At 42.3% G+C, this 19,288-nt stretch overlaps 1 pseudogene; it reads right to left on the bottom strand.

The window, feature by feature from the left end:
- Nucleotides 1-18,157: 18,157 nt before the first annotated feature.
- Nucleotides 18,158-18,257, bottom strand: LOC113292091 (annotated as a pseudogene).
- Between the last annotated feature and the right edge of the window lie 1,031 nt (nucleotides 18,258-19,288).

The following is a 19,288-nucleotide window of genomic DNA, read 5'->3' as shown; positions in this document are numbered from 1 at the left end:
GTTTGGGCCATCGTGAGTGAATTATCACACCTCCCAGCTTGTCTGTGTTGATGAGCTTGCAGTAACCCCCCAGAAGGACGTCTGCCACCAGACATGGCTCGTCTTCTTTTTCCTTAGGTGAATCGGTCCGAACAGGTATCTTCACCGTCATCTTCCCGACTTGAAACGACTTCGCTTTGACCACCATATCTCTGATTTGAAACGAGTTCGGTTGTTGTGTAACCGCTTGAATCCTGGTCTCGTCGGTTTCGATTGCATCTTCCAAATTCTTTGCAAAACATTTGAATGACCCAGCGCCCCACTCACATCTCTTGACAGCGTCCGCTCCGGTAATCGCGCTGAGTCCCCATGACGGGATAGGAGAAGAAATGACTGGTTGTAGAGAAGATCATTCAGCCAAACTTAGTTGCGTTTGGAACCTATGAGTTAGCATCAACGGGTCTTCTACAGGTGACCGAGTTCCATCGGTAGCTCGTCGATGCGGCAGCAGGTGGGACGGTTTGTTGGAGATTCTTTCGGGCGTTGACATCGGTAGAGGGGATGTTCCCAATTTCGTCTTGTTGTCGAGTACCCACAAGTTCAATATCATGTCGTAACCTAGTTCTTTGACAATGTGGAATTTTTTATGCGTTATAGCGTCTCCCATCATGATCTCGAGGTTAGTGTAGCCGTACGCGTTCAAGTCTTCCCTTCCCGGGCTCTCAATCACGGATGGGGAATGGGTAGCCTCTTGTTTCGTAAATCCCGCAGCTTTCAGAGTCTTGAAGGTAACAATGTTGAAGTCAGAGGCCACGTCGATTAGTGTGTCGTCGAATTCAATACCTCTTAAATAGGACGTGGTCAGCAGTCCCCAATTGTCTTTTTCGATTCCGCTTTCTAAGAGAGCTTGGGATCTTGGCGTGGCTTCCGTAGTGGTAAAAAGCCGTTTGCCCGATACGACACGATTGAGAAACGTGAAGATATATTGGCGATGTACCTTGGAAAGGTAGAGAATTTCGCATACGTGCTGCATCATGGATCGTACAGTCTCGTGCACGGAGTCCCCAGAGACTCCACAATTCCTCACCGAAAGTGGGTCTCGATGTACTCCCTCGTTTCCTAACTGAAGTTCCTTTTCCTATATTTTTTCTTTGAAAATATGTTTTAGTCTGTTGCAATCACTGGTTGGGTGATGAAAAAAATCTGTGGTAGTGGCAGTATTTGGGGTTTGCCATCTCAGCCTCAGTAGGTGGGCGTCTGGGAGATGGTAGTCTGATAACATCATCTTGAATCCATGCTTCAAAGAGATCGATCACCTATTCAATGGGAAACGGGAAATCCAGGCTTTCCTTCAGCTTCGTGATGACGCATAGGAGCTTTAGCGGTGACCTTCCGTGGCGGAATTGCTCATCGTGCTGGTGTTCGCGTTTAGGCTGCTGGTCTGCAGCTGGGGCCTTCCTTTTTCCTCCATCGTTTACTAAGCTCACAGAGGAGGGACCAGTGTTATACCGCTTGTTGATGAGATGTCTATTCCTGCGAGTTTCACGCATGTCTTCGGCTCTGGTTGGTCTATCTCTTTATAATAATGCTGGTGCTGTCGTTGTTGATCGCCTGTCAGCTTGATGGATCTCAGAGAATGTCTGGAAATGCAGGTTCTCTAGCAAGGCGCGGTAAATGGGAGCCATACCGTTGATGCATGAATTCCCCAGCCGTTGTTCGGTCACGTTTGCGTTATGACAGTCTAGTGCTTTAACCCTTAATCTCTTGACAAAATCATTTGGATGTTCGTTGTGACGTTGGTACATCCTTCCTAGGTCCGAGAAGGTAACTTGTTCAGACACAAAGAAGTACTTTTTGTAAAATGCGGTAACCATGCCACCCCAGTTGGGGATGCTGTTTGGCGCGATGTTGTTGTACCATGTGTATGCTCTTCCGGTAAGCGGTTTCGAAAACTCCCTCAGACGAAGAACGTGATTGTATTCATGTTCGCCTAGGGACTCCAAGAATCGAGAGACATGCTCACATGCATTTCCTGTGCCATCGTACAGGGTGAATTGAGGAGAGGAGTATCCTCTTGGAAGAGGAATTCTTTTTATTTCAGGTGGGTAAGGAGGTTGATGCTGATGCATGTCTATTTCATCATTCTTGATTCGATTCCGGAGAAGTTTCTCCAGATCCTCTCGTATGACAAAATTGGACAACTGATTTCTTTCCAATGGGGTTCTGGCACGAATCTCCTCGTCCGCGGAAATGCGTTCCGTCGAGGTGCTGGTGCCATGGGTGTTGGAGGCGTCTCTCATTGGCTCTGGAGGGCGTGACTCCTGCGACAGCCGTTCTGTCAGGGCTTTGAGAAAAACAAGTACTTCTTTTTGTGTCGATACCATGTCCGTCTGGGCTCTAGCGATAATTTCCTGTCGTTCCATCAAATCAGCGATGGTGATATACGGTCGGCTTCCTCTGGTTCCTCCGGTTTCTCGTCCCGCTGGTGGGGTAATCGGAGTCTTAGTGGCGGTTGGAGGTGCCATGCTTGGCGAAGTGTTGGGAGCGGTGGCGGAAACTCTGGCCATGGTGATTGGCGGCGTAACGCCTGAAGGAGCGCTCTCAGTACTTCTAGGATTAGAAAGTTGGGCAGGAACATTAGAGGCGGCAGCGGCTCTGGACTTGGTGATTGGTGGTTTTACACCTGAAGGAGTGCTTTCGGTGTTGCTGGGGTCAGTAGGCGGCGTAGTGATGCCGTTGGAAGTAGCGTTAACACTAGGGACAAATTCTGCGTTGGTGTTCTCGGCGGCTGATCCGGATCTGAGTTCCACCATGTTGGAGTTGGAAGTGAAAGGTGATGTCGAAAATTTGGAAGTTGATATTTCAACCGAGAGATTGATCTCCCACTGTGGTCGCCAATTGTTTGAGGGTGAAAACGATTTCTGCTGATTTTGATAATTTCGGGTGTGTGGGTGAGAAACGAGTTTAAACCCTAAAAAATGTACTGCAAGGGAGTACTTTAGATTCGAGAGATCAATCTGTACAAATCCGGCCTGAACCAAGAAATGTCCGTTGCAGACTTGCTTCGGTCGCAAAGTGAAGGAGAAGGGTTGGTTTTGGGGAGGGAAGCGATGAGAGTGTTGAGACCAGAATAGTTGATTCTGGAAGAGTAGTTGTTTCATGACTTGTATTAGAAAGTGGGAAGCTAATAGATGGAAACCTATCAAATATTTTCTGAGTGTTGTATCCTCCTGACCTGAACTTGTTGTTTGATGGAAATAGGTAATGCGTATTTATACTAGTCGAAGTGAAACTTACTTTGGTCTCATTAAGAAATGGAAAACAGGTGAATAAATGGGAGGAGGTGGTAACCGGTAACTTCTGGAATTGATGTTCCATGAAAGATAGCGTTTCGCCATTACTCCCTGTATTTACTAACCGCCTCAACTTATGACACTGTCTTATAACGGGCGTAGTATACGCCGCACGCTGTAAACCGCCAAACCAATACCCAATGAGCATCCCCCAGTTTGTGACATGTGTTGATGTCTCGAGCGTTTTCGTGGAAAAAATGTAGCATGTTGTTGTTGTCTGGCAAGTTGAGCTTGGGAGACTTGCCGACTCGGTGGTGACCTTCGACGGTCGAGATTCTTCATCTTAAGAGGAAAGGTAGCCGTTTATTATTATAACCCTTCGTTTGGTAGCCAGTGGAATGAAAGCATGATTAGTATGGCTTCAATATGGCCTAGTTTAGGCATGGCCAAAAGTTAGAGTTTTGGCTTTGGTTAGGCGCGACCAAACTAGGGCCAAAGGTCGCCATGCGTTATCTGGTAACCTTGGACGGCTAAGATCTGCATTTTAGATGAAAAAGTGGCCGTTGATTGTTGCAGGCCTCCGTTTTGGTAGCCAGTGGCATGAAAGCATGATCAGTATGGATTTAATATGGCCTAGTTTAGGAACGGCCAAAAGTTAGGGTTTTGGCTTTGTTTAGGCGCGACCAAACTAGGGCCAAAGGTTTCCATGCGTTAGCTGGTAACCTTGGACGGCTAAGATCTGCATCTTAGATGAAAAAGTGGCCGTTGATTGTTGCGGGCCTTCGTTTTGGTATCCGCATAGGGAAGGACGGCATGGTATGGCGCGGAAAGGTGGTTGGCATGCCATTGGCACATGTGGCATGGCATGCCTTGACGCGGTTTGGCGTGGCCAAAACTAGGGTTTTGGGCCAAAGGTTACCATGCGCTGTTTGGCGACCTTGGACGGCTAAGATTTGCATCTAAGATGGAAGGGTGGTCGTTGATCATCGCACGCCTTCGTTTTGGTAGCCGCATAGGGAAGGACGACATGGTATGGTGCGGAAAGGTGGTTGGCATTCCATTGACACATGTGGCATGGCATGCCTTGGCGCGGTTTGGCGTGGCCAAAACTAGGGTTTTGGGCCAAAGGTTACCATGCGTTGTTTGTCGACCTTGGACGGCTAAGATTTGCATCTAAGATGGAAGGGTGGTCGTTGATCATCGCACGCCTTCGTTTTGGTAGATCATAAGGAAGGCCGACATGGTATGGCGCGGCAAGGTGGTTGGCATGACATTGACACATGTTGAATGGCATGCCTTGGCGCAGTTTGGCGTGGCCAAAACTAGGGTTTTGGGCCAAAGGTTACCATGCGTTGTTTGGCGACCTTGGACGGCTAAGATTTTCATCTAAGATGGAAGGGTGGCCGTTGATCATCGCACGCCTTCGTTTTGGTATCCGCATAGGGAAGGCCGGCATGGTATGGCGCGACAAGGTGGTTGGCATGCCATTGGCACATGTGGTGCGGCTGGCATGGTTGGCATGCCTTGACGCGGTGGTGCGGCTGGCATGGTTGGCATGTCATTGGCACATGTGGTGCGGCTGGCATGGTTAGCATTCCTTGGCGCGGAGGTACGGCTGGGATGGCATGCCATTGGCGCAGTGGTGCGGCTGGCATAGTTGGAATTCCTTGGCGTGGAGGTGCGACTGGCATGGTTGGCATGCCTTGGCGCGGAGGTGCGGCTTGCATGGTTGGCATGCCTTGGCGCGGAGATGTGCCTGGCATGGTATGCCATTGGCACCGTGGTGCGGCTGGCATGGTTGGCATGCCTTGGGGCGGAGATGTGGCTGGCACGGTCTGCCATTGGCACAGTGGTGCGGCTGGCATGCCTCAGCGCGGTAGCATGAGTATTAGGGTTTGGCATAAATGATGTCAATCAGTGTTAAGGGTTCTGCCGTGGAACATGACCCATGTAAAAAAAAGAGGGTACCCCGGTAATTCTTACGTATGCATGCTGATTGATTCAATAAATGTGCTAATGGTCATAGTGACGTCATGTCAGATGTACAATTTTACGATTTTGACCCTAAGCTAAAAACCACCATCAACACATGGGAATTTTCTTTTTCTCTATTCTCCGAGGATGAATGGGCATCAACACTCTCAACTTCCGTAAGGACATCCTCCTGGACATATTCTCAAACAATTAACTTTTTATATATGAAGCATCATATTTGGCTATGTGGAAGAGTACTCACATCATTTTCTTCTTCAACGCTCGAATCAGAAATTTTTTACCCAACAGTAGAGAATTGAAGACCGTCAATACTTGACGGAGAAAAGTTCTGTAACAAAATAACAAATATTGGTTTTACGATCCCGGTAATGCAGATAGAAGAAGTCACGGCGGAAAAGTGTTAACAACTCACCAAAGAAACAACCGGGGACTTTATGATGTTAGGAAGCAGATTACAATTCTTGTTCCTACCTTCTCCACCGTGAATGACTGTTTCTGCTTCCGAGAAATTCACTTCAAGACAAGGTATCACAGCACGACCATCCTGCAAAAAGAAATTTATGCGATAATCAAAGGCAATTATTTTAATTTTAGGAAGAATGTGCAAAAAGATACATACTGGTGAACATCCTGGAGATGTCTTTCGCTTATCCCCGCCGGAGATGTGTTTCAATCTTGGTCGAGAAGCAATCATATAAGCATAAAGAGGCTCTTTCACCAAAGGTTGGCCAACCATTATGAAGTCGTGTAAACGCTCAACCTGCTTATCCCAGAAGTCTATGTAACCTGGAGTTACATATGTAATTCGTTCAGAACCAGGGAACCAGTAAGAACCTCCTTCCGCAGTATGCGATCTAAACAGGTTTTAAGTTGTTTTACTGGTGGTTTCTTCCTTCGAAAAGTTGGAACGCATTGATCCATGCCCATATGACGAGCCGCTCTATCAATGTTATATTCTTCTACTGAAAAGTCTCCATATATTGTTGATACCAAGTGACCTGGAGTACAACTCAACATAAAATATCTCTCGCCATCGCTCAAGTCAATGCCAGATTTCATAGTCATACATTCTCTGGTATTGAAAATTTGAAACTGAGAAACATAAGGAGGAATCAGCACCCAGGGGCAGAAATTAAACTCAGATTCATTGTCTAACACCTCAATGAAGCGTGTCTTGGATTGAGGTTGCTTTGTAGACTAACGCATAATCCTGGCATTATCCCTCTTAGGAAAAATACGGCGAGAATCAGCAGCATTCAGCCCTTGCAAGATGCTGCGGGGTATAGGTGCATAACTATTGAAGCGTTCCCACATCAAGGCCTGGAGAAACATCGTTTTGGCGTAGCATTCAATCTTCATAAAGCCATTCGAAACACTGGAGTCTATAACTAAGGAATCCAGGTTAGAGTACAAATAACCCAATAATAGACTACCTATGGGAACTTGTTCACCTTGTGCCATCTTAATAGAAAAGGGATTACAAATGGTTTTTTAGCAAAGTTCCGATGTCTTCAAACACGTCCCTGGACAACCATAAACACAAGAAAGCGGCAATAGATAACATACTGTCAGGCTCGTCAAGAGGAATATCTCGTGGCCACCAGTGTGTTAACCAGTGGGCATAACAACCTTTGCCAGACGCCTTATTAATACTCTCCATCTCGGCTGTCAAGATATTAGAAACTGTTGTCTCCTCTGTTAAAAGCTCTTTAGGGAAGTTACCTGTGATAGGTAGGTGCAACAAAGCAACTACATCCTCCAAGGTAATAGTAAACTCTCCCCATCTGCATATGAAGGTGTGAGTTGGAATGCACCAGCGAGCAAGTAGAGCTACAATACCTCGCGCGTCATGAAAAATGAACAAATCTCCAGACGCTTGGATATCTCTGGTCACCTGTGATCTATCCAACATGCCTCTAACGCGAGGAAAACCCAGCATGTGTCTCGCCCATCCAGAGAATTTTCTAAAGGCCTTCTAGAAAGCTTGAATTCTATAATTGACGCAAGGAAAAGTCCTCGTTCAAGACAAAATCGAACGGATGCTCGAGGAGTCACCATTTTCTTCTGAACAACCTCTCTAGGATTTATCAAAAGGCGAAATGCTGGATATTGAAGACGTTTTTCAGTTCCCGGTTGAAGAGCGAAAAATGCATCATCTATGTTTGGAACGTTTTTGAGCCCAGGAGTTTCTTCTTCTTCTTCACCAGCAGAAGTCTCATCCATACATGCATCGTCTCTGGAGGCATCATTTTCCTAGGAGTCATACATCCTTGCGAAGTAGCTGTAATGTACACAAAGCATTCTACTTCAGTATATCATCACACAAGGTGCAAGCTTCGATAATATGATAGAGTTATATAATCTGACAACAAAATAGTTATGCAGACATCTACAAAAATGGTAATTCTTAGCTCTTACCTCTTTACAATTTCACTAACACAGTAATTGTGACATAAGAGTTAACACTCCAAACTAGTTCGTTCTTTGAAACCTGCATTAACGAACAAAGCATTATCATTTGAAAATCGGAACCCGATTTTTCATAAAATCATGAACATAATTTCATAGTATAAACATCCACAGATGGACTATGAAATTCACACCAAGACGATATTTCATCATAAATAAATTGTCTAATTTCGAGGATTACTCAAAACCCATGTTTTAATTTTACGAAATCATAATTAACGTGAATAACTCATGTAAATTTTCAATTTTTTTTATCTAACGTGAGCAAACTCACGTAAATAAATATGTGGCATTATATTTTATTATATGTCACGGTTCCACATATATAAAAAAAAATCTCTTTTCCTTCGTATGAGCATTTTTCTTTGAAACGAAGGTTTATTTCGGTCTTGTGAAAAGATCACATCTTTTAAGATGAAGTTTTGGTTTCCATGAAATCTCATAAACAAATTTTATCACTGGACACAGGTCTATTTCAAAAGAAAAATCTCTCTCAAGTTAGGGATTATTGCTAGTCTCTTGAACTAATGATCGAACGAACATACGTTTAATATAACAAGGGTTTTCAACAAAACTCACACTCATATATACACGTGTATAGAATTTTAACATGATCAAATCATGAACAACTCATGAAATCAGCAAGCAAAAAAAAAAAAATTGCCACGTACCTGGTCGGCGCCGGCTGTAAGTTGGCCGGACGGCGCTCCGGCTAATTTTTTCCTTCTCCTGCTGTTGACGTAAAGGACGTGAAGATGATGAAGGGAGGAGGTGGTGGTCGGTCGTGGGAGAGAAATAAAAAAAAGAGAGGGATTAATTCTCTTTTATATCAATTTTATTTCCAAAACCCAATTCCATAAGGATTTCCTTTTCGGGCCCGGCCCGTGAATCCTAAACCGACCAAGGTTCCACCATCAATTCAGCGGTTCTACACCAATTTATGCTCGTTGGGTGACGCTCTATTATACCACTGTGGGTTTCATTCAAACCATGGTTTGCTCATTCAGTCAAAATCCGGTAACGTCTTATCTTATGACTAAGTTCTATTACTTATTTTATCTGTAACTGGAAAATCACCATTCAGTGCTGACTGAGGAACATGATTGTCCCTCACTAAGCAGGGGACTTAATGTAGATGGTAGATTTTCGATAAGGGTTAAAATCGTAAAACCATAATTATACATGTTCCTGATCCGGCAATCAGATGAGTATTGAGGCTCATGTCTCTCATTGAAGCATGAAAGCTCATGCCATAAAATCTCTGACTGAGAAGGTTGTCTTTCAGAGTATATATAGACGTGTAGTCTCTCAGCTGAGGCAACGACACATCTCATGAATACTGAGCAATATCAGTAATTGTTTCTATATAGAATCTAAATATTGGACGGCTCCTAGACAGCATGCCTGCTAGTATAGAGCAATAACGTCTTCAGGATGCAACAAGGTTTTCCCTGACTATATTAGAGAAATATGACGTTTCAACAAGCTCATATATCTCAATTCTCAGATAATTAATTCTCCTAGACAACATGCTTGCTAGTATAGAGCCATCAATTAATTATCTCTAATCGTTAACTGAATATTTTACGATTTTTCGTAATATTTCTTCACTTCAATTTGTGGTTCTTCCCAGCAGAATTCCATGGGTTAGTGATAAATATTCAACGTACGGGCATCTGAGCAGCTCTCGAGTAAGCCCCGACTAAAATGGTGCAAGTGTACTCAGCAATAATGCACAAACGAGCACCTGAATGCACAAACGAGCATTCCAAAACACGAAGGAACGATGAACCTATGCAAAATGGGAAGAAAATAATAAAATATAAATCGAGGCGCTGGGGGACTGGGCCTACCGGTCGGCCGGTCCTGCCGTGTCCAGTCCCACGCCCAATTTTATATTTTATTATTTTCTCTGATCTCATGAAAATCCCTTCATTTGAGAAAATCTCCTTCGTCTCAAGGAAACTCCCCAGTCTCATGGTGTTTCCTCGTATCAAGGAAATAATAATAAATTAGGAAAGATGTCATGGGACCGGGCTCACTAGCCGGCCGACCATGCCCTAGCCGTGGCTGGTCCCACACCTCATGACTTTTTATTTTTTTATTATTATTTCCCTCATCCCATGAAAATTCCTTGAATTCATGAAATTTCCCTTAAGTCATGAAAATCATGCAAAATTAGGGAAACTCATGGGACCAGGCCCTAGCCGCCGGTCATGCCCTAGCCGGTCCCACACGCTCCTTATTTTATTATTATTATTTTTTATGTTTCCCTCATCTCATGGAAACTCCCTGATTTCAACAAATTCCTTGGTTTCAACAAACCTCTTGATTTTATGATATTTCTCTAAAATCATGAAAAACATTATAAAATTGGGAAAAGTGCCTTGGGACGGGATCTTTGGCCGGCCGGCCATGCCTTGGCCATGGACGGTCCCACACTTCATGACTACCTATTTTATTATTATTATTTCCATAATCTCATGGAAATTCCTTAACTTCATGAAATTCCCCAGTTTCATGATATTTCCCTCACATCAGGGAAAATACATAAAATTGGGGAAAGGTGCTGCGAGACCGAGCTTGCTAGCTGGTCGGTCATGCCCTAGCCTTGGCCGGTCCCACACCTTCTAATCCCTTATCTTATTAATTATTTTTTCATCATCTCATGAAGATTCCCCAGTTTCAGCAAAACCCTGAATCCTTCATATTTTCTCAAAATGTTGCTCAAACGCGCATCAGAAAATATCGAAACTCTCAGGACTGAGACACGGACATTATGGTGACACGAGCATGTCTCCTTGACCGACCAAGGCTGGCCCTGAGGATTTCAAAGAGCCGTTCCCACGTGTTTTAACAATTTTGACCTAATTTGCTCAATTGCTCATATTGGGTCCAAACTCTTCCCAAACAACTTGGAGTTTGCTCAAACGAACATCAGCTGGTCCCATGATCACCAAGGGCCTGTCTCATGCCCCCTTGGTCGGTCCCTCATCTCTCCATAATCAGGTTTTACTACCTGATGCTCACACGAGCAATATTCTAATAAATGATTAAACCAGCATTTGATCATCTTTTCACCAACAGATCTTCAGGAGACTTTGGTATTTTGCTCACTTGAGCATCTGGGAGCTACACAGTCGATTCATCATCCCATGTAGCCGGTCCCTCCTTCATATCATGAACGGTTTTCAATAAATCATCGATTAATCATCAATTCATCGATTGATCAAAATTAGGGTTTCGAATCCAGACTCCAGAGCTCTGCAAAAAACATAATTCTGAGCAGATTCAAACATTAACAATTTTACGTTGATCCCGTGGTCAAAATTTTAATAATTACGCTCGGCTCAGTTTCCAGCATCTTAAATCAACATTTCCTCGGACGAGCAACATTTGTTCAAATGAGCAACATCTGCTCACACCAAAGAATATTGGTTCAATTATTAATATTCAACAATTCATCAAATGAGCAACATTCGCTCAAATAGACAATATTTGTTTACGCTGAAGAATGTTGGTTCAACTATCAATATTCAATAATTCATCAAATGAGCAACATTTGCCCAGACTAGCAATATTTGCTCAGACTAAGGAATATTTGCTCAGACTAAGGAATATTTGCTTAGACTAAGGAATATTGGTTCAACTATCAATATTCAACGATTCAGCAGCAAAGTTTGCCCAGGTTATCAACATTTATTCGACAATGATATTTTCTGTCTCAGCAAACATGTTCGATTCATGAGTCTCAGAATATTTGCAAATTATGTTCAACTCAACAATACAAGGACTCATAGTCCCATAAAGTCAGCAACTGACTAACTAAATACACGTCTGTCTTGCAGACTCCACATTCATGAGATATCAATCGTGTCACATGGGGGGATATTAACTAGGATTTTGGTCTGGCGGTCTACGACACGTGTGTTCATACACACGATGAGATTATGAGCAAGTTGTGCAATCAGTTGGAAGAGTTAGCAAAGTAGTGGGTGGAAAGTTAACCAAGTCTCCGCACGACGAGCAACTGGTTTCAACACGATTTTCCACTTCCACACTCTTTGACTCCAGCAACTGTCACATTTCATGGGGTCATGGTGTTTTCAATTCAGCAATATAAAAGGCCTCAGGATCATGATTGAAACAGACAAGAATTTTTCGACAAGTTCACACAGACAATCCTTCGTCTACACGAACTCATCGTCTGAGCAATCACTTTCAATTGAGTAAATTCAATCATTTAGAACCTTCTTACGCAGAATACACAAAACACCTACAATCTCGATCACCGTTGATCTCACACATTTCTCAGCTTCCCTCCTACAGATCATCCCATCCTCTCTTGTGACGAATTGACTCTGCAACGACCATTATTTTGGTTTAGGCCGGAGTCCTACAGATTGATCTCTCGAACTTAAATCACTCCCTTCATGCAGTGCATTTGTGTAAGGTTGAGAATTTGCTCGGTTCAAGGAGTCTCCACACGGTCATCTCCTCAATTCCGTAAAAACCAGCAAATCATTTTTCCCCATTTACAGTAAGGAGAGCAACTGTACCTTGGATCGGTGTGAGATTGATTGGGGTTCAACTACAGTCCAAACCGAAGTTAGTTTGTAGTAGCCTAGTGTATGTAGCGGCTTAATACAATATGTGTTCAATCTGGACTACGTCCCGGGGTTTTTCTACATTTGCGGTTTCCTCGTTAACAAAATTACGGTGTCTGTGTTATTTCTTTTCCGCATTATATTTTGTTATATAATTGAAATATCACAGGTTGTGTGTTTGAATCAATCATTTGGATATCCGACCTTTGGTTGTTGATTGAAATTGATTGATACTTGAACATTGGTGTTTGGTACCGTTAAAGTGATTTCTCTTGTATTCAATTAGACTCGCAGATTTCTATTTGCTTGAGTAAGAATTGAATCGGGAAAGAGAGATATAACTCCTTGGTATACTTTATTAAGATGAAGTCTAGTTGATTCCCTTGATAGTATATTGGAGTTAGTTCATACAGATTGCTAATCGAAATATTGGGTGTGGTTGTTGTACCCCGCTTTTTCAAATATGTTAAGGGGAAGTTGCTTAACTGTAGCACCCAAGACTCACATATCAGGACACCCACCTGATAATACGGTTAGGGGTAAGCAGGTTGGGTGTATAAATCCATATCTAGGTTATTATCTCCACCAAGTTCAGTTTTCTCTCTCTCAGTATGACCAAAGAGACAATATCTCCACTAAGGGTTATTGCCGGAAAGGCATGGCCGCTGATGGATGTTAGTCGTCGGTTCGAGAGAAGCTCAGACAAAAGTTAATCATTGAGAAGATAATTTTTACGAAATTGGCAGTGAGTTAGACAAGAATTCAGCGAGAAAGAGGAGGAATGGATTGGGTTTGCCATTTATTAAGAAAGACAAGGAGATGATGGCTTTTGACTTTCATCAGAGTCTTTGAAATTCCTTAGGTAGCATAAGGGTGGATTGTCTACCAAATCCTCTGGATTATGATTTCGTTCTTCAGAAGGTATGCCGAGAGAGGCATTTTATCAGAGATTACTTTGTTAGAGTGTAACCATGCTCGTCCTAAGATCATTCATATCCCGTATTTTCCTCGATTATGTAAAATATGGCTTTTGTCCAAGCAGAAACCATTTTTATCTTCAGAGTGATGTGGCTGTAGGCATCCTGGATTCCTCTTCATAGTTTTTGAACTTTATTAGATCAGCTTCTTGTCGAGTGATGCACACAACTTTGAGAGTTTTGATTGGTAGGATGTTGATGGTAGTTCCAACACCAATCAACATCCATCCAAATTCAGTATCTTTGAGACTGGTAGTGGAAACTAGTCCGTGGTCCTACTTTTCTTCTTTCCTAGAAGCATTTCGGTTTCAGTTGAGAAGGATAAGCGCTTGCCTGACATAACATGGTTGAGAGCAGTGAAAATATCTATATGTTGATATTTCCATAGGTAAATCATTTTGGACAACAACTCTATTAGGGATCACAAAGTTTGTTAACTGTAGTGTTGATGGTGATTTTTTTATCTTAGGGTTAAAATCGTAAAACCTTGCATCTGATGTGACGTCACTCTGCAAGGAAACGGAGCCATGAGTGTTAACCTCTCCGCTGGAATATTCATTGAGCCGTTCAATATACTTACATGAAATTTATCCAGACTGGCGAATGTAGCAACCATCCCAGATGCTCTGTAAATTTCGGCACCTCACCTGTATTCACTTAATATAAGTTCCTTTGAATGCTTTCTATGCTATATTCCCCGGCTGAAACCTTAATGTTGATATGGCATGACAATTTGTGTTCACTCTCAGAAGAGTAACACGAATTTCCAAATATCAAAGATAAGGTCTTTGCATAAGGCATTCAATCAGAAAGCATGCTGCTCTCTGGAAATAAACTTAAAGAACTCTGTGTCAACACATAGAATTCAATCAATTACTTTTGCACCTTGCGCAATATACCAGACCTTGCTTGTCGAAAGTAAACCTAGGCAAACTAGGAAATTAATCCGCCATGGACTAGGAGGTGCAAAACCTTTGCCCGGAATCAGAAAATAGGGAGGCATGGCCATGCCTTAGGCCAATTTGGCGCCACTTGCCATTGGCCACGCCCCTTCCTAAACCGGCCATATTCCCTCGACCAATCGTGTCGCCTCAAATTAGGCACGCGCACATAAGTTGTGGCTGGGCCCGTACTTGCGGGCCCCGCTTCCCATCGACCAATCAGGTCGCTCAAAAGCCGCGACACTCTCGCTAGAAGTGTAGCCGCGCCTTATGTTTGGCCAACCCCTTTTCTTGGCCAATCAAGTCGCTCTAAACTTGCCATCATACATTAAAGGACAAACGCACCCTGCCGCCCCACCATACTAACTGGCAAGCCAAACGCGCCCTGCCACAAACAACATATTAATCAGCATACCAACATGCCACTCTGCCACAGTAACGTGCCACGAGCCACTTTAGCCTTGGCCACGCTGCCAAGCCCTAATTCTTACCACGGCGCCAAAACCTAGCCTTGGCCACGCCACCAAGCCCTAATTCTTACCACGACGCCAAATTTAGCTTTTTCCATGCTACAACGCCATTGGCATGCTGCTATGCCACGGCTACGCCACCGGCATGCTGCTAGCATGCCGTTATGCCATGGCCTCACCAGGCGCCACTATGCCAATGGCACGACTCCGCTATACAACAAGATGCGGCCATAATCAATGGCCATCCTTCCTCATGAGATGCAATTTATAGACACATTTTTGTGTCCGATTTGTCTCGATTCTATATATTGTTAGGGCTCATTTTTGTACTTATTATGATGTTTTATTTATTTATAGGTACTTTTGGCTAATAAACATTTTTGGAAAAAATTGGCTCGAAAAGTTGTCGGAAAGCACCCGGAGGACATTTGCTATCCGGACTCTCACTTTGGATAAGGGGTAACCTAATTACTAAGGGGTATCCCATTTCCAGGCATTTGCTAATCGTACCCCTACTCTGGATAAGGGGCAACCATCTTCAACATTCAAAAACCAGGTTTTGGCGGGGGAAAATAGTGCAGTTAAAGAACAGTTTTGGCAATCGTGATTTGGAGGAGTTTGAGGTCGATTAAACCTCTGATTTTCATAGGATAGACTCCTTATGGGTCTAGGAATCTGATATGGGTGTTTAAATCGATTAGATGGGCTCAATCGACGGATTTTTCTCACAACAAGAAAATATGGAAAGTCACGTGTGTGACCTGTTTTAGGGAATTTTAGAGAGATTAAACGCTGTAAACCTTCCCAAAGATTTGTATCTATCTAAGGAAGAGTTTAGAATAAAAAGGAAAGCTCAGAAACGCGTAGAAATCCTAAAACAAGAAATTGTCGCAACTTGGCCGTGAAGAGAAGGAAAGAGATTTTGGAAGATTTGGGAGAGATTTAATCGGTATTTTTGATATAAATAGATGTCTTGGGTCATATAGAAGAGGTGTCGAGAGTTTGGGAACCTAAGGAGAGCCAGAGAAGAAGAAATCAGAGCTTTACCAAACTCTGTTTCTGCTGTGCTGCTGTGAAGAAGAAGAACGCGAAGAACATTGACCTCGGTAACAGTCGCAGAAAAGTGTCGTTGTTTAACAGCTGAAGAACATTAAGCTGTTCAGGGCAGTCTTATTCTAGGGTCTTAAATCAGCGACAAAGCAACAGTTTTTCTGTAACAGTTCCATTGTAACAGCTGTTTTGCAACACCAATACACTGTTGCAAACAGTCTGTGTTATTACTTTTCACTCTTTTAATCATCTTTTGAGCAACAAACACATATTTTGAGATCATGATTAATATGAGGAGCTAAACCCCATTGCTGAGGCGATAGAGGAAGCTATTTTTCCAACAAAAAGTGGTATATTCTATTTTATCTTTTTATTTGCAATAATTATATGATTTTGCCTTGAACTATTATTGAATATGATTTTTATTTGAGTGATTGTGATCTATTTTGATGGAGTATGCTTAGTTTTAAGACTTTTGATGCTTCATACTTGGTATTTAAATTACTTTTGAAAATCTACTTGTTGCAATATTTTAGAATCAAATTAAACAAGAAAATTGCATAAATATAAGTATTGGTTTAATCACTTTGAACTTGGAAAATAGTGGAATCTTAGCCTCAGTGTTTCTTTTAGTATTGATATCATTTGATTGAGTTTGCTATAATTTTTAGTGAGTTTTCTATTTTAATATTAGAATTTAAGTCTAATTAATATCCTTCACAAGTCTGAGAATCGAACCACTTTTACCACTATCTACAAATCACATCAATTTTTGGCGCCGCCGACGCGGACTTGTTTTTAGGGTTTTAGATTATTTTTTTATTTTATTTTTTATTATTTTGTCTTTTTTTATGTTTTTGGGTATTTATCTTGTGTCTACAGGTTCTGGATCATAAAGAAAATTGAGCCAAGGAGTTTGGTGATTTCATAAAGACTTGGAGCTAAAGATTAAAGCAAAAAGAACAGAAAAGAAGACAATTTTTTTTAGACAATTTTAGTTTAGGGTTTGTTTATTTTATTTAAAAAAAAACTGTATTAGGGTTTATTATTTTTGTAATTTTTCTTTATTTTTTTGGACTTTTGGACTTTGGGACATTATTTTTTTATTACCCTACGGAAGGGTACTTTAAATATAAACTGTTTGCAGAGAAGGAGGACAATTACGATATTGTCTCTGCACCTTGGGTTCGTACACTAGACATCGGAGTCAGTGGCCCGAGTCGACTACAACCGATTCATCCCCCGTCTGGAACGGGAGGTAAGATTCTAAACACTCGCGAATCCCCTGTCAGCGAGTTACTGGACTCCTTCGTATGCATATATGTTGAGGACTGAATACGGACATTTATTTTTCTAGTAAAGGGCAAGGCCTGGCCATACAAGATAAGGGTTCGGATTTCATCACCGTTCTCTTCTTGCCCGCTTTAGGAACACGTAACCTACGCGAACCTAAGCCTAAAATTTTGACTAGAACGAGACCGATAGGGTAACGAGCTTAACAGGAAAGTCATTCGAAAAATATTGGTTACTCTTTTAAGCATACTTCGAAGTTCTTGACGGTTTCTGTAAGTTGAATGCGTGACTGCGCCGCCTTGTAATACCGGTGAGGCCTTGGGTATCAAAGCTCCACCGAGCTTCCCTCGCCTCTATTCAACTTACGTTAACTCGGATTGATTCCAGAGGGGTTTGCTTAAATTGTAACGAATTCCCGTTCGAAGGATTAGAAGCTGGTCTAGAAACAATCTAAGTGGAGCCATCATGCTTTTTGTTTGCTAGAAATCAATAGGTTTGATTTGGTTGAGTCGGCCTTGATCTGTGTTTGCTTACCCTTCCAATTTAGAAAATTCTATTGTATGCCTGAACGTAAAAGAGACGCACTAGGTAGATTTTTAAAGAGAAACCTAGTAGTTCGAAGCGTCTCGATTACCTTAATCTAGAAAGTCCGGCTTTTGAAGAGTCTGTTTTTGAACGTTCTTTGACTGAGGAGAGAATCCATGTTCCGATAGCGCCAGAAATGGCAACTTTGAAAGCTTTGTTGAATCCAACTAGGACTACCCGTCCTTCGTGTATTAAGTTAGCTGAAACGGAGGCACCCTATGAACTGAAACCTGGGACCTTACAGATGCTCCCAATTTTTAGGGAAAGAAAATGAAAACCCTTATTACCATGTTAGGGATTTTGAGGAAATTTGTAGTACTCTAAGAATTAGAGGCTTAGATGATGATGCTTTGAAACTTAGGTTATTCCCATTTTCCCTGAAAGATAAGGCCAAGTCGTGGCTGTATAGTTTGGACTCCGAGTCAATTGAGACATATGAACAACTTACATCTGCCTTTTTCAATAAGTTTTTCCCTAGGCACAAAACATCGTCTATTAGGACGCAAATATGCACATTTTCACAACAAGAGGGAGAATCTTTATATAGGTATTTGGAAAGGTTCAATGATTTATTATCCCAGTGTCCTCATCATGGTTTAGAAAAGGTTAGGCTAGTTCAGATCCTTTATGAGGGTTTAGATTATTCCACAACGACCATGGTTGAGTCTCTATGCACTGGTGGATTTGAAAACCAAACTGTTGATGCGGCGATGGAATTTTTTAATGAAATCGCCGAAAAAACCCAGCAATGGGAAAATAGTAGGGCACCCCAGAAAACAATTCTTTTAAGTAGAGGAAACGTTAATAGGGTAGAAGGAGGCTATGAATCAGATGCCAAAATTGCTGCTATAGCAAAAAGGTTAGAAGCCTTAGAAGTGGGCCAGACTAGTGGTAGAGTGGAGCCTTTTTGGGAAGGCCAGAATATTGAAGAGCAGGCCAATGCTCTTTATAATAACACTAGATTTGATAACCGTCAAAAGATTGACCCATATTCAGAAACCTATAATCCTGGTTGGAGAAACCATCCGAACCTTTCGTGGTCTAAGGGCCAAAGTCAAGGTCAGTTTAGTAATTCTAATGCTCCCCCAGGTTTTGGCTATACTAAGAATCCTTCAGGACTAGCTCAGTTTCAGAATCAGTCAGATAAGAAAATCCTAAGTTTAGAGGAATCTCTCGCCTTGTTAACTCAGCAAACTGCAAAATTCCAGTTATCCGTAGAACAGAGTCTACAAGCTAGTAACAGGATAGGACAAGAAAATAGTCAGGCTATTTCCGAGTTAAAAACCCAGGTTGGTCTGATAAGTGATTCTTTGAGAGAAAAAGGTAAGTTTCCTAGTCAAACACAACCCAACCCTAGAGGAGTTCATGAATTAGGTGCAAAACCATCGAATCAATTGAATGCTGTTAGAACCCTTAGAAGTGGTAGAGTTGTAGACAATAAGGTAACCATGCCCGATAGTGAACATACTGTAGTTCACCCCTCAGGATCTCACCTCTCAGGACCAGTAGCTGAAGAGACTGATAAAGTTTCTGATGATGTGAATTCGGTTCCTGAAAGGTCTGATTTTAGGCCTAGAGCCCCATTTCCTCAGCTATTAGTACCAACAAAGAAGGAATCGAACTTTAATG

The sequence above is a fragment of the Papaver somniferum genome, chromosome 6 (assembly GCF_003573695.1).
Source record: "Papaver somniferum cultivar HN1 chromosome 6, ASM357369v1, whole genome shotgun sequence".
Taxonomy (NCBI): Eukaryota; Viridiplantae; Streptophyta; class Magnoliopsida; order Ranunculales; family Papaveraceae; genus Papaver; species Papaver somniferum.
The sequence above is the reverse complement of the archived record's forward strand: the minus strand, read 5'-3'. Positions and strand labels throughout refer to the sequence as shown.